Below are 15,603 nucleotides of genomic sequence, written 5' to 3'. Positions count from 1 at the left end.
TTTTGTTGTAATTGGTTTAAGTTAGCACTGAACTTTGAATGAGTTGAAACATGATGTGAGAATGAGCTTTTGGTATGAAATTTGCTGTGGCAACATCTCTTATACTAAATCTAACCATGTAATTATGTATTTTACTGCTAAGAAGAGTACAAAACTTGAAACTTCATTTGGATTGGAGGTTGTATTGTGTGTTTGTTAACAATTTTACTGAATATTTTGTAAAAAAATATATTATTTTTGGTTAGGAACGCTTAGGGGTTTCAACTTAGAGTGAGTTCAAGGATGTGCAAACGCAGGAGGCAATGTGGGAAAGACAAGATGAACATATGCTAGGTACATGAAACTTTTCCTTCTAATTTCAAAATTGCTTTTGTTTTTGTTTTTATTTTTCTTTTTTTTTTCTCCCTACTTTTTTTTTTTTTGATAAGTAACATAAAAAACTTCATTAACACTCCGCCCAGTACATAGGGAATGTACAAAAAAGGCAAAAACATCAAGAAACTAAAGTACAATGATCAATCAACACAGGTAGGTTTAGAAAATGTCTTCCAGGATTCAATTTCTTGAAATTAGTAGTAGGTTATTCTACTAGAGTTTCAAATTACCACTAATAGGTCTAATTGTTTTTAATATACTTGTAAGCTTTTAATTCTGACCTTCACAGTGTGTTCCCTTCATAATTTGCTTGTTCTAAATTACAAAGAATGATGAGGTAGTGCAGCATTATGGCTGCATCAATCAAGTGTTGCTACTGTATTTAGTGTTGAAATACTCATTGACATACTGTAATAATTAATTAGTAGTTGGTAGCAAATATGAATGTCCATTGTATTGTACTAGGACTACGTTTTTAAAGTCTTAGATTTTCTTAGATGATTCACAAGTCACATTCTGTCATAAATGCCTTACCAGCTTTTGTCATGGTTAATTATGTGTTTGTTTGGTCTTTCTTTTTTGCTGAATGGATGTTTGGTCAATGAATTATATTTCTTTCTCATGTATCATATAGTTTGTGGTACATGTTATGGATAGAGTTAGAGAGATATATAAGAAATACAACAATGTAACTGTTAGAACTTAGAAATACACATTAACAGTAACAAAGGAGCCCCAACATGGGAAACAAAACACATTTAATCCTACGCAACACAAAACTAAATGAAATTTTATTGAATTCAAGCTTGAGACAGAGTTGGCGGTGTGTAATGTCCCATCAGTTTTTTTTTTTTTTTTTTTAAGGAGAGGATCAGATTGTTTTAAGCTCCCACGTGCCCCCTACCTAACCCCACTACCCATCACACAATCCACTCCCTCTTATCTCTTCTTTGGCCGGCTCACTGTTCCCTTCTTTTCATTTTCTTTTTTTTTTGTTATCTCTCATACGCTCCTCACTTCTCATATCCTTTCTACCTGGTACTTCCACACCACCACCACAACCATTTTTCACCATCATTTTCCGGCACGATCACCGGAAAATTCTTGTGAACCCATAAGCACCTTCACATCTTTTATTTGAGGTAAAAATTTCTAATCTTTTTGGTGGGTTTTACACTTTTGCTTGAGGTTATTTTTTTTCTAAGCTTTAATGATAATACCCATGTGATTTATGAGCATTAGAAGTGATATTTATGTGTTTGTATATATGGGTTTTGTATTGATGGAATTATTTGATGAGTGGGTATATGGTTTGTGCTAATGATGACTACCTAAGGTTGATTTATGGTGGAAAATTTAGGGGTTTTGAGTTATAACATGTGATGGTTGGTAAATCTAATTTTTCCATAGTCATTGTGTTTATTTGGAGTTGGTTGAAGTTCTAAATTTCTTGTCTTGGAGGATATTTTGATTTTGCTTTCATGGGTCTCTTATTAATGTAGTGTAAATTTTATGGAAGCTAGTCATAATGTTGGAGATGATATTAAAGGGGTTAATTTTATAAATTGAAGTTTATGCCTTGTGAATCAATTTGTTGAGAAACTTTGGAAGTGGGATATATTATTATTGATGAGGTTAAATACTAGGCTTGCCTAATTAAGTGATTATTTGGCAATTCCTAAATTGTGGCTAGATGCAATTTTAAGCTCTATACTTATTGTGATAAGTTTACTTGATATTGTTTAGGTTCTAGCTAATCTCCTTGGAGCTTGGAAAATTAGGATTTTGCAGTTGCGAGGTAAGTAGTTTTTTTGAAGGGATTTTGAAAAATAACCTTGTTATATAAATGTTTGTGGGTTAGACACGCTTTTGGAAACTACCTATGGAAATTATATTTTCCTAAAAACTATTGTGTCGTAACCTTAATATATATATATATATATATATATATATATATGATTATATATGGAAATGCATCATATTTGGTATTGCATTTGGGGAAATGCATGAATTGTTGATATGGAAAAATGAGCATCTTTTATTTAATCTTTGATAAGAAAATCATTGATTTTATGGTGTATTGAAAATTTTAAAGATGCATATCTTGTCTTATATTATTTGGGAAATTGATAGAAAATCTCTTGACAAGAATGAAGTTGAAAACCTTACAAACTTTGTAGAAGTTAGATTATTTAAGGTTTTCTAAAGCTACTTGGATATGAACTATGTGTTTCAAAGTAATGTAACCTGTGAGTTTATGTGGTTTTAGCCCTATGCCATGTGTGATTTCCCGGTGATCACCCGATTTGATTTCAGTAGTCTTTGTGACAACAGAATCAAATCCAGTTCAGTGCCTTTTCACTTTGGATGACGCGTTCTTCCCTGCTATCCATGGGGGGAAGAGGTTCCTTAATTGTGTATGGGTGAGGCTGCTGCCCATGGGGCCAAGAGACCACATGCAAGAGAGGTCCTATTTGACGCGCTCTCTTTGTTGCCCATGGGGGGAGAGAAAAACCTTGAGGGTATGGGTGAGGCTGCGATCTATAGGGCCAAGAGTCTGCATACCAGAGAGGACAATATGATGCCAGTTGTGAATCGGTGGATCCCCTTACCGGTTTATGTGGTAGTATGGTATATTTATGATAAATTACCGTATGTTAGATTTTATGACTTTGGAAATTATATTGTTAATGCTCACAGATTATAGTATATAATTTCAAGGTATTTACTTTGAGAAATTTTGTGTTTCATTATTAAATCATTCTTGTCATAATATTATTATTGAAGATGAAACTTGCATTTCCCCCACCCCTATTAAATATGCTACTTACTGGGCTTTATCTCATCCCATTATTTTATAACCTTTTCAGAGTAGGCAACAACTTTTTGAGACAGTTTTTTGGTGGCTAATAGTAGTTAGACTAACTACTGATGGAGGCTAAACTTTTGTAATGGGTATATTACATGGTGTACATCTTAGAATAGGCTTGACTCATTCTTTTGTATATTATAGTGGTTGTGACATTATTCCCACTGATGGGACAAGTTAATGATATGTAATTAATTATTCATACCTCTATTTTTTTGTGGCCAATAGTCTTTGTAATTTTGCTTAGAGCTCTGACTTACTTTGAGAGTATATTCAATGGAATTATTATGATAATTCTTGATGTTGGCACTTGATATGATTTTTGTGGATTGGATTGTCAAAAAGGAAAAATCTACAGGTACTTTGAGATGTCTTTCTCATGCTTCAAACCTTTTAGGGTTTGGAGTGTGACACAGTGTATGAAAATTAGGGAAGAAAAAGAGAAGATTGTGTGCATGATTAGAATAATCTTCTAACTCATATATAGTGTGCATTTGGGAAGCGCGTTTTGCGCTTCCCACGTCCACGTATTGCGTTTTTCTTTTCCTTTTTTTTTTTTTTTTTTTCAAGCCGTGATTGTTGACTTTTCTCTCGTTAACAGTGCACGTGTACACTGTTAACAGGACCCACAAACTTCACTGTTCAGCAACTTTTTCATAAAAAAATGGGTCCTACGATACTATTCACATTGTAAAAAAAAATTGCTACAGTGTTTTCAGTTTTCAGCTGTATCCAAATAGACCCTTAATAGCTTTCCTGTGCATAGCATGGGTTAGCGACTAGTTAATAATAATCTTAACTATTGAGCTTCTTAACATAACATTACGGCAGTATTCTGCATCAATACAACTCCTTAATCGGGGATAAGAGCCTTGAATCACCATAGTCAATTCCTTACCTCTTTTTTTTTTTTTTTTTTTTTTTTGGGTCTATTGTTAATAGGTAATTTAGGGTGCAGGAGTAGAACTTGAAGGCAGCATTCACCAATACAAAACTTGATGACAATCAGCACCATGATTCAAATTAATCTAACGAAGCATCAATACCAAGCATAAATCCTAAATAAACCAGAAGGCTTCAATAAAAGCGTAACCAACTTAGAAAAGAACCAATATTTTTAAATCAACTCATTCCTACAACAATCCAAGAATTCAAACAAAAATAAATAAATAAAATGTGGTCATGCAATTGAGGGAAATGAAAATAAAAAACTCAAATTGAGGACGTAAATTAACCGAATACCTGCTCTGCTTGTAATGTAGCCAACGACGTCCGGTATGCAGCAAGAACGTGTGTGGCATACTCTGCGATGATCTTTGGCCCGCTCCACCTAGCAAACATGGGGTTTCGACAAATGCTCGTTACTGAACTTTACATTTAACAAACTTTGCTTTATATTTCACATCCATATACTAAGCATTGATAAGTTTTTTTTGTTTGTTAGTTTGACATATTTTTAATTATAACAGGGAGACAAATAAAGTCTAATATACTATTACACATAAATAATTATTCCTAAGAGACACTTAGCTTGAATAACTAGAACTCAATGAACGTACCTAATGGCAAGGGGCCCTGAGTGCACTAGCGGTAGAGGCGGCCTTGTAATAGGGCATATTCGTGGGAACCTTAAATAGGCCCATAGCTACACCAACAAGAGTGCTCCTCCAATCTACATCGCATCCTTCTTCGATGCACTACAAAGTTGCTTGTAGAGCCAAGCCAATTCTGCACTACCCCAGCTGTACCTTCTCGCATTGCTGATTAGGTTGAAGAACAGCAGAGTAAACAGTGAGACCCGGTCCATTGACTTGTCCATGAACAACAGGGCCCCCATCTGTACAAGTAAGCGGTAGTGGGCATGTTGCTGCATGACTTCATCACCGGCGTCTGTGGCTAGGGGAGTGGCAAACTGTGCATCAAGCCACTTGTATTTTATCCTCGCCCTTGCAAAGGTAGTCTTGTTCGAGTTCGGTATCACAGGCGGAGGTTTATGGCCCAACAAGTCTCGGCACACCTCGTTCCATTTTAGGTCTGTCCTCCTAGTGACAGGCTACCCATCCACCGGAATCCCCAGCATCACCTCTATATCTTGCAAGGTGATACCCATTTCTCCATAGGGTAAGTGGAACGTGTGCGTCTTCGGATGCCACCGCTCGACCAAGGCCGTGATCAAGGCATGGTCGACCTCCATATTAGAAACCTTGAATAATTTGGTCAAACCTGCTGCATCTATATATTGCATGGTACTTGGGTCTAGCCCACCTTGCAGCAATACACATTTACGGCATCGAACCTTTATGATGCCAGGCATCTCCTGCACATGGACGAGCATTGTGTTAGGTAGTGCACATAAGGTAATTATAAAACGGACATGCATTAATAATACAACTACATACCTCATCGGCAGTGCACCTCTAAAGCGGAGTTGACCGATGATTCGGCTGCCGGGTTAACTGGGTCTGATCGTCGGGTCCAGGCTGCACTCTATCTAGTGCCAGCATATCTGACATGGTAGCAGATAGATTGTTAGCAATCATTTGACAAGTAAACCACAATTAATATAAAATAAAAGCATGGACACAGTAAGACATATTATGATTCCAACAAGATTGTCAGCATCACTTCTTGCCCTCACTTAACATGCAACCCAAAAGCAATCAAATTAAAGCTTAAATAAATAAAATAAGAACTTGCCATAATTTTACATAAAAACACTTTTTCTTTTTCTATTATCTGTAATTGAAGTAAAAAAACAAACAAATGACTAATTAATGTGCTAGAAACTTGATTGACACCTAGATGTTCAACATCTGAGCAATATTTAAATGTGATAGTTGTTTTTGGTTTATGATGTCTTTGAGAGTGATTTTAACAGGGAAAATATCAATTACAATTATTAGGAGCTGCATATTAGGTTTCCAATTAAATTTAACCGTGCAACACACAATATGTGATCTTCCCCCAAGGACATTTAAATTCAACTCTATGGCTTATGACCAATGCTGTGACATAGTAAATATAAATTGCAACAACTCAATGTTTAGGTATTCTGTTCTCAGAACTGTTCAATCAACCTTGGTCTTTTCAACAAAGTAACACTCTTTACAAGGTCATCCTTGACAGCTCCCCATTTTATGTCCTATGCAATTGCCCGTTTACAATGGACCACTAAGATCCCTACAGCTACAGGTCATTTGGTGTCAAGTTCTCAACTTAGTATCTAGAAACCTACACTAATTATTCTACGTTTCTACTCACTAGATATGTAAGCATACCATGACTCAGTCAGCCACTTCCCTGCTTGTTAGGTCTATTTTCAACATTTTAGGAGTTTATTCTACTCAATTTCCTGCTTGGTGAGTCGTTTTCAACTTTTAGGAGTTAGTTCTAGATCCATTTATATGAGTATGACTCTACCAGACTCAAAACTATACCTAGGTCCAATATTAGCTATAAGCAATAGCCAGGATTCTACATTGGACCATAAGGCTTAAATTTCATCAATAAAAACCAAGTACAACAAAATCCAATGAAGTATATAGGATGTATATCCTAAGTTTCTAGTACAAACTACAAATTACAAATACAATGAGAACAGAAAGTTTTGGAGGTCTAGGCACATTCAATAACATCCAATAATACAACAACCCTATTAATTGAAATTTAAGACTCTACATGGACAACTCTTGGCATTCAAAATATCCTTCTATTCCTCTCTCTCTCTCTCTCTCTCTCTCCCTCTCTCTCTCATAAAAGGAACATAAAACAAGATGGTACAGAATTCCAAAACACTAACGAAAGAGTAAAAATTGTTTGGTTTTAGCAATAAACAAATCATACTTGAAAGATTAATCTTAATTTGTGGGACAACACACTGATGAATTAATACAAAAGCAATTCAATTAACATTAATAGAAACTAACAAAAAGGTACCAAACAAAAGGGTACCAAACAAAAGTAAAGTCATTGAGACATCTTATCACCAAATTGTCTTACTATTTTAAAAGAGATTTTCTCATTTGGTTCAAGATTCAAATAAATGATGGTTTGAGAACCAGCATTTAACAAAAAGATAAAAAAAAAAGTATATGATTCACAGTCAACATAAAACAAATGAAAAAACAAAGATAGATTGAAGTAACAGACAACATATTACAACTCACACATTAAAGAGAATGAAAGACAAAGATAGATTAATCCCCCTCTGATTATCATAAAACAAATGAAAAACATTGAAGATTAATATAAACAATTGAAGATTAATAATCATAAAACAAAAGTTACAAACTTTGATGTGCATTTAGTCTCTATTTTCAATGTCAGTGCATAGATTAATATAAGAAACTTCACAAAATGGAAATCATGAAATTCATGTCATGGCTTGAACTCTAATGAAAGCAGCAATATAATCTCTATTTTCAATGTTAGTGCATACACTCATACTGCTTGCATCAAATACAAATTCTACAATAAATGAAATCAAGAAACGATATCAACATGAAGTTCAATGTCCACACCTATTGCAGAAATGGAAAATATTTATATAAACTATACTTTCGTATATTAATAGAACAAGTTACTTCATGTTCATTTGTCTTATGATAAATAATGATAATTTATTAATAAAACAAGTTACTTCATGTTCATGATGATAAGCACACCATAACCTAAAAGAATTATGTACAAAGCTAAGTGATTATGTGAAATCTAGAAGGGGGTTGCTATTTGTAAGCACCCCAGGCACGAGACCAATCAACCAAAGTTCTAATCAACAATGATTCCAACCAAGTGTTTAATCAATTTGTATCTTCAAAAATACAGCTACTTTGCTCCTTCCACAGTAGCCATTTGTTTTGGTAATATGAAACAGAACTTTTTCAACAACCCATTTTCAAATAGTAAAAAATTTAACTAGCACTTATTATCATCTTTTCTTCCCTACGCAAAATCTAAACCTGCATCATACCCATAAAACAAATGAAAAAAATTGAAGATTTTGATAATGCGAGATCCCCCTCTGATAAATATCCATTTCCCACAAAACAAATGCAGCACAAAATAGTAAAACGGCAGAGCAACGTATCTGTAATCAATGAAAGGGTACGACAAAGCACCATGGTACCGGCAATGGCGACTGATCGAAAAGGGTGAGGGAGACTGATGGAGGGTGGGGGAGAGTGAGGAAGCGTGATCGCAGAGAGCGAGGGAGAGTGTAAAGGGAGAGTGATGGCAAAGAGCGAGGGAGAGTGAACAGGCAAAGAGTGAACAGGCGTTGTGAGACATTGGGTTTGAAAAATGTAAAGCAAACTCGATTTTCTAATTACCAATTTATGCGTTTATAAATGACCATTTTTTAATTGGAAAAGGCCACGTCTCCTTTACCAGCGCGGGACAAGGCTGAAGCTAACTCGACTATACTATAATCGAGTTATTCAAAAAATCTTGACTTCCGTACTATCGAGTTACAAAAGAGTGGTATTTCCCTAATTAATTTAGGAAAGAGGGCAGAATGCTGCTTTTTTTGCCCAAAAAGGGCATTTGCCAATTTTTTTCATCATTTAATTCTTAAATGAGTTCTTGACATATAGAACATCTGCTTCTAGTGGATATTAATAAATACTTTTTTATTTATAGAAACAATAAATGCTCATTTAGTTCAATTTCCTAACTCTGGATTAGATGCTTACATAATAACATGTTACAAGCATTATTCAAACTAGTCGCTAACCCGTGCGATGCACAGGAAAGCACAAAGAATATCTACAAAATCTATATAACATTATAGTCATATTTGTTAGGTTCAAACACCCTCTTCTTAAATTATCAAATTATTAAAAAAATTAACCCTCTTCTTCACTTTTTACTCAAAACTTGTTTTCATAGCTCATATTTAAACAATCACAACAAAAATTTTCTATTAATAATAAAATTTGTGTATACACAAATTACAGTTTCAAGTGAAGTGTACATACCCATACTCTATACCCCTAAGGAAGGAAACATCACAAACCCTTTACAAATGTAGGTTAGATTTAAAACAAATTACATATATTCCAAGTGTGATAAGCCAATTCAACGGTAAAAAAATGTTCTTTATAAAATTAGATAGCAACATATTTTACAAAAGGGGGCAATTTTTTGTGACTCTATCTTGCTGCTCATATTCTACAATATACAACAAAGTGATTTATTTATCTAGGTACAATGGACAATAACATTGGCTATTTTTAAGCACAATTAAATACAAACAAATGAGATAGAAAAGAAAAAAAAGTAACAAAACAAATACAAAAAGTACCACCGTTCCAGCCCTTCATAACTCCATAAACAGAACCCTTTCCTAGCCCAAAAATACAAAAAGTTCCCTTCTTTCCCACAAACTTGAGAGGGCCGAGACCACCAACAACTCTCCACAGCAATCAGAACAACCTCTCAAAGAAACTCAAAGAAAGCACGACCAAAAACATATAAAGCTTCCTCATTTTCTTATTGAACCAAAAAACCCAGCAAAGGCAACTCCTTTCCCCATTCACCTTGCACAACCAACAGCAAGAACATATACAACAAAGCAAGCAACAAGGCATGAGAGCAAAAAACAAAAAATAACTCTATCTCTACCTTCAACAAAATCACCAAGCAAGTCCAATTGCTTCCACTAACAATACTGAATAGAGCCTATAAAACTGTACAGAAACACATAAAAGAACTTAATAGAATTTGTAAGCCAAAAAAAAAAAAATAAATAAAAATAACTCTATCTCTACTTTTCAATAGCAACCATAATAAAAGGATTGAAGGAAAAAAAAAAAAAAAGTAAACTACAATAGTAGGTAGTCAGTTGAATGAATTAAACCTTTAAAAAAGGTGTGTACGCAACATGTATTCCTCCTCCTCCTCATTCATAAATGGATTTCTTTTATGTCCACAACGCATCCAATTAATTACATGACCCAGCCAGCAACAAGAATTATTTCTAATAGTACTGAATAGACAATCACTTTTAAGTGAATGCATTAACAGCACTCACAATTTCCCCATTCACCTTATACAACAAAGCAAGCAGCAAGGCACGAGAGCAAAAAACAGAAAATAACTCTATCTCTACCTTCAACAAAATCACCAAGCAAGTCCAATTGCTTCCACTAACAATACTGAATAGAGCCTATAAAACTGTACAGAAACACATAAAAGAACTTAATAGAATTTGTAAGCCAAAAAAAAAAAAATAACAAAAAATAACTCTATCTCTACTTTTCAATAGCAACCATAATAAAAGGATTGAAGAAAAAAAAAAAAAGTAAACTACAATAGTAGGTAGTCAGTTGAATGAATTAAACCTTTAAAAAAGGTGTGTACGCAACATGTATTCCTCCTCCTCCTCATTCATAAATGGATTTCTTTTATGTCCACGACGCATCCAATTAATTACACGACCCACGACCCAACCAGCAGCAAGAATTATTTCTAATAGTACTGAATAGACAATCACTTTTAAGTGAATGCATTAACACCACTCACAATTTTACATGAAATTTATATCAATACCTGTAAGCTCCTTCAGCAAAACTTGACATTTATCAAAATTCATCACCTACCACTATAAATTGATGCAAGAAGGTCACTCCTAAAAATAAATGATTTCTAAACATCATAACATAATGAAAATGATAAATGTAAGAGTCTATAGAATAACACATAGGAATGTAATGAAAACAATAGTGTGAACCGTGAATCAAATTTTAAAGTAAATTTACATATGGTTTATCATATTTGTGGTTTTCTTACTAAGTCTTAGTGATACCCATTGAGAAGCTTCAAACAGGGCAAAAAAAATTAAAAATTAAAAAAAAAAAAATCCTTTTAAAAACCTTTTCTTTTAAAGATATATAGATAATAGGTCATATAGTATCAATTAATTTGTGGTAAATTATGATGAAATAAGCTTCAAGGCCCCAATATTTATAGTATTCCACATAGGAGATATAGCATATGCAGATGGATACATTGTAGATTGGGATTAATTCCTGCAAAAGGTGGAGCCCATTACTTCTACTGTTCCATATATGCCTTACTTGATAAAACTGGTTAATGAATCTTTCAATTGATCATCTTGCAGTGGTAATCATGAACGTGATTGGCCGGATTCAGGTTCCTTCTATACTGGTACAGATTCACGTGGGGAATGTGGTGTGATTGCTGAGACCTTATACTATGTTCCTGCTGAGAACAGAGCTAAGTTTTGGTAAATTTAATTTATATGTTCTTTACATTTTCACACCCTTGTTATTGTTTGAATATAGAGTCCTACAAAAATTGAAAGTGTTTTTATTTTTAGATGAAAGTAAAATTAGAGGAGTTGCCAAACCTTTCCAACAATCAGTTTGGTCCATTTCTCTTACATTGATTTGTTTGTTGTGGAGTATATCCTTCATTCTAAGTTTAGTGACCATAATTGTCATTTACATATAGGTATTCAACAAATTATGGCATGTTTCACTTTTGTATAGCTGACACTAAGCATGACTGGAGAGAGGGTCAGAACAGTAAAAGTTCATTGAGAAGTGCCTTGCATCAGTTGATAGGCGAAAACAACCTTGGTTGATCTTTGCTGCTCATCGTCCCCTACGGTATTCCTCTAACGATTGGTTTGGCCAAGAGGGCTCATTTTCAGAGCCCATGGGAAGGAATGATATGCAGAAGCTTTGGCAGAAGTACAGGGTAGATATTACATTTTATGGCCATGTCCATGATTATGAAAGGACGTGCCCCATATACCAGGTACGGATAGAGCAAAATTAGATTTAGTTTGAATGTGCATTCATTTTAATCTCATTCTCATGTATACATTAGCTAAATTAATTGATTTCACCATGAGTTAGTCTCTATGCAACTCATGACACACCATCATTGAATGCTGCATTCTACATTGCTGAGTAGATGCAGTAACTGCTACCTGGAGGTGATTAATCAGTAGGACAAGGTAGCCATTACAAAAATACATAATTGAAGGTTTTGAATAATATTTGGACATTTTGGAAACCATTAGAAAGGTTGAATATAAACTCTTAAGCTTTCTAGATAATGTCAGAGGCTTAACTACACTACTTAATGCAAACTGCTATTGGTATGCAATAAAGGGTAACACAATCACGTATGAAAATAATAATAATAATAGCAAAGTAATGTAAATCCAGAACCAATAACCAAAAATTAAAGAAAGAATCTTCCACCTCTAGAGGAAGAAGCCCATGTTTGAAAACCCACTAATTAATATATAAAGAAAAAACAAAACAGAGATAAAAGAAACAAAAAAAAACCCAACCCTGATCTGAATATGCTTAATTACAAATTTGCTAATAAATTAAACTTACCTTTGATACACCTTTTCCAAGGTAGTCTGAACCTCCATCCCTTAGTTCAAGTGCCTCATAAATTCCTAAAGGAAAACAAAAAAAAAGGACACAGAGTTTGGTCTATGAGACAAAACACCAAAACATATTTGAATGTTCAAATCCTCTCACAATTTCTTCACTATATCATGTATTTTCAAAATGATCTAACAACATAAATGAAAATTATCGTCTCCATAGTTCATTTCACCGCTCAGATTAAGTATTACTAATCTAAGACTAATAATTAAAAAAAAAAAAAAACACGAAGATTTGATTAAGGAACATACCAGTGGATGCACCACTTGGAATAGCGGCTCTATAAAAAGCACCATCTGAGGTTGTCACAACGACCTACATGATTAAGGAACAAAGATTTGATTAATTAATCATTAACAAAACCCTTGTGTATGATGGTCATAGACACACAGATTTTCAATACGAAACAAAACAGTCTATAACACACTATCGACAAAAACACACAGATCAGGGACATGGGAATTTAAGAATCGAACCTCGACTGTGGGATTGCCACGACTGTTGAAGATCTGGCGTGCCTTGATGGCCTGGCCTGGATTGTGATAGCCATAGGAGAAGAGAGATTTTTAGTTTCAGGAGTGTGTGAGAGAGGTAGAGAGAAGAGCAGGCAGAGTTCACGGTTTTTTAAAGAGTAGGTTTTTTTAGAATAGTCGGGTTATTTTTCTTTTAAAAAAATTAAACTTAAATAAATAAAATAAAAAGAATTAAAAAAAAATAGTGACGTGGAAAATTGTGGGAGTTTCAAAAGTTTCGGTTTTATATATATACTAGTATTATGCCAGTGCGATGCACGGCTTAGTAAAAAAACTTATATATAAATTATTATTATTTTTGATAATATAATCAAATTTAATAACAAATAAAATGGTAAAAATATTTTTAAAATTAAGTACATGAAAAATGTATATTATGTAAGTATTTTTTTTTTTTTGCAAAAAAAGATATTATAAAATATTTTTAAAAAATTATGGCAAGTTTTAAATTTTTAAAAGATCTTAGTATTAAAACTGTAATTTGATTATGTGTGTGTGTGTGTGGCACTTAAAAATATTTCCATTCTAATTATAGATAAATTTCTTGCATATATGGCCAAAAACAAATCCATAAACTACCAAAAAAAAAACAAATCCATAAATTACAAAAAATGTAAGTATTTAGACTACAATATAAATGTAAAATTTTATCTATAAATTACCAATCATAACCACTTTAATGTTTCCATAAGGGAGGAGATAATCTGTATAATCAATTAAGAACACCAAATAAAAAAATAGTATCAATAATTAAGATAAATTGCATTATCTAATTTTTTTTTAAATCATATAATTTACGCAATAATTGAACTACTTTAATAGAAAAATAGAAACTAAAAAAAAAAAAAAATGAAGATAGCTCTTCTCACATAAATTTCATAATTTCATATTATAGATGAGCTCCATCCCAAATAGATTCAGTGATAATATTTTGACTGAAACAAATATTCCATAAATTACAAAAAAAAATATAAGTATCTAGACCTTCTAAAGTATCACAATCAAAATAATTTAAAAAATAGATAAATGAAAGTACATAAAGAAAAAGAAAAATTGTATTGCAATGTAAATGTGTAAAAGTTTACATATAAATTACCCGTGTCTAACTATTTTGATGTTGTCATTTGTATCTAGCCATCTTGATATTGCTATAAGTGAGGAAATTATCTGCACAATCAATTAAGAACACTAAATCAAAAAAATACATCAATAATTAAGATGAATTGCATTATGTAAAATATTTTAAAAAAAACATAGAATTTAAGCAATAATTGAACTACATTAATAGAAAAATGTAAAAAGTAAAAAGAAGATAGCTATTCTCATTGAAGAAGCCAAACCCTTCATTTAGTAGTTCTTCACTTAATTAATTTTGGTTTTTTATGTATTGATTTTAGCATTCTTAAATAGTAGAGTGGAGTAGGTTTAGTAGAGTTTTAATTCAACTCAATTTCTCTTGGATTCAAGAGTTTTAGCTCAACTCAATTTCTCTTAGATTCAAACTTAATTGGTAGAGCTATTTTCTTTTTACGTGTATTATTATATGTTTTTTTTATTGGCTGTTTTCTTTTTAAGTGTAGCTATATCGATTTTTTTAAAAAAAATCATAAAAACGTGCTCTATGTTGCTGCTTTTTTTTTTTTTTTAATTAAGATTTGTTTTTCAACTTTTTTTTTTTTGATAAGATTTTTTTTTTTTCAACTCAAACGTGTGCTATGTTGCAGGTTTTTTTTAAATAAATTTTTATTTTTATTTTTATAAAGGATTAGATAAAGAATTTAGATTGATAAACACAACTGCTATAGTTGTAAATCAAATATTACTTTATTTCATTACTTGATTTGTCATATTTATCCAAAAAAATATGTATATATCTATTCTTAAAATCTAAAAATTTATTAAAATTTCTGCAATTTGGTGAAGCCACTTGGTGCAACCCCGTCTAAGCCCAACTTTTATTATTTTAAAAAAAATCATAAAAACGTGCTCTATGTTGCTGCTTTTTTTTTTTTTTTTTTAAATTAAGATTTGTTTTTCAACTTTTTTTTTTTTGATAAGATTTTTTTTTTTTCAACTCAAACGTGTGATATGTTGCAGGTTTTTTTTAAGTAAATTTTTATTTTTATTTTTATAAAGGATTAGATAAAGAATTTAGATTGATAAACACAATTGCTATAGTTGTAAATCAAATATTACTTTATTTCATTACTTGATTTGTCATATTTATCCAAAAAATATGTATATATCTATTCTTAAAATCTAAAAATTTATTAAAATTTCTGCAATTTGGTGAAACCACTTGGCGCAACCACGGCGTCTAAGCCCAACTTTTATTATATATAATATGATATGATATGATATATAGATAATAAAACGCAAGTGACAAGCATTCCAA

At 32.5% G+C, this 15,603-nt stretch overlaps 1 long non-coding RNA gene across 2 annotated transcripts; it reads left to right on the top strand.

Annotated features, from left to right (window-relative positions):
* The first annotated feature begins 1,382 nt into the window (after window positions 1–1,382).
* LOC115954691 lies at window positions 1,383–3,328 on the top strand. Of its 2 annotated transcripts, none has more exons than XR_004083941.1 (3): window positions 1,383–1,517; window positions 2,122–2,173; window positions 3,246–3,328. It is a non-coding gene; the product is annotated as an uncharacterized LOC115954691 (long non-coding RNA). The 2 variants fall into 2 exon arrangements; XR_004083940.1 differs by lacking the exon at window positions 3,246–3,328 and adding an exon at window positions 2,710–3,067.
* Window positions 3,329–15,603: the final 12,275 nt, after the last annotated feature.

Source organism: Quercus lobata, chromosome 8, assembly GCF_001633185.2.
Source record: "Quercus lobata isolate SW786 chromosome 8, ValleyOak3.0 Primary Assembly, whole genome shotgun sequence".
Classification (NCBI taxonomy): Eukaryota; Viridiplantae; Streptophyta; class Magnoliopsida; order Fagales; family Fagaceae; genus Quercus; species Quercus lobata.
This window is presented reverse-complemented; position numbering and strand designations above follow the sequence as displayed.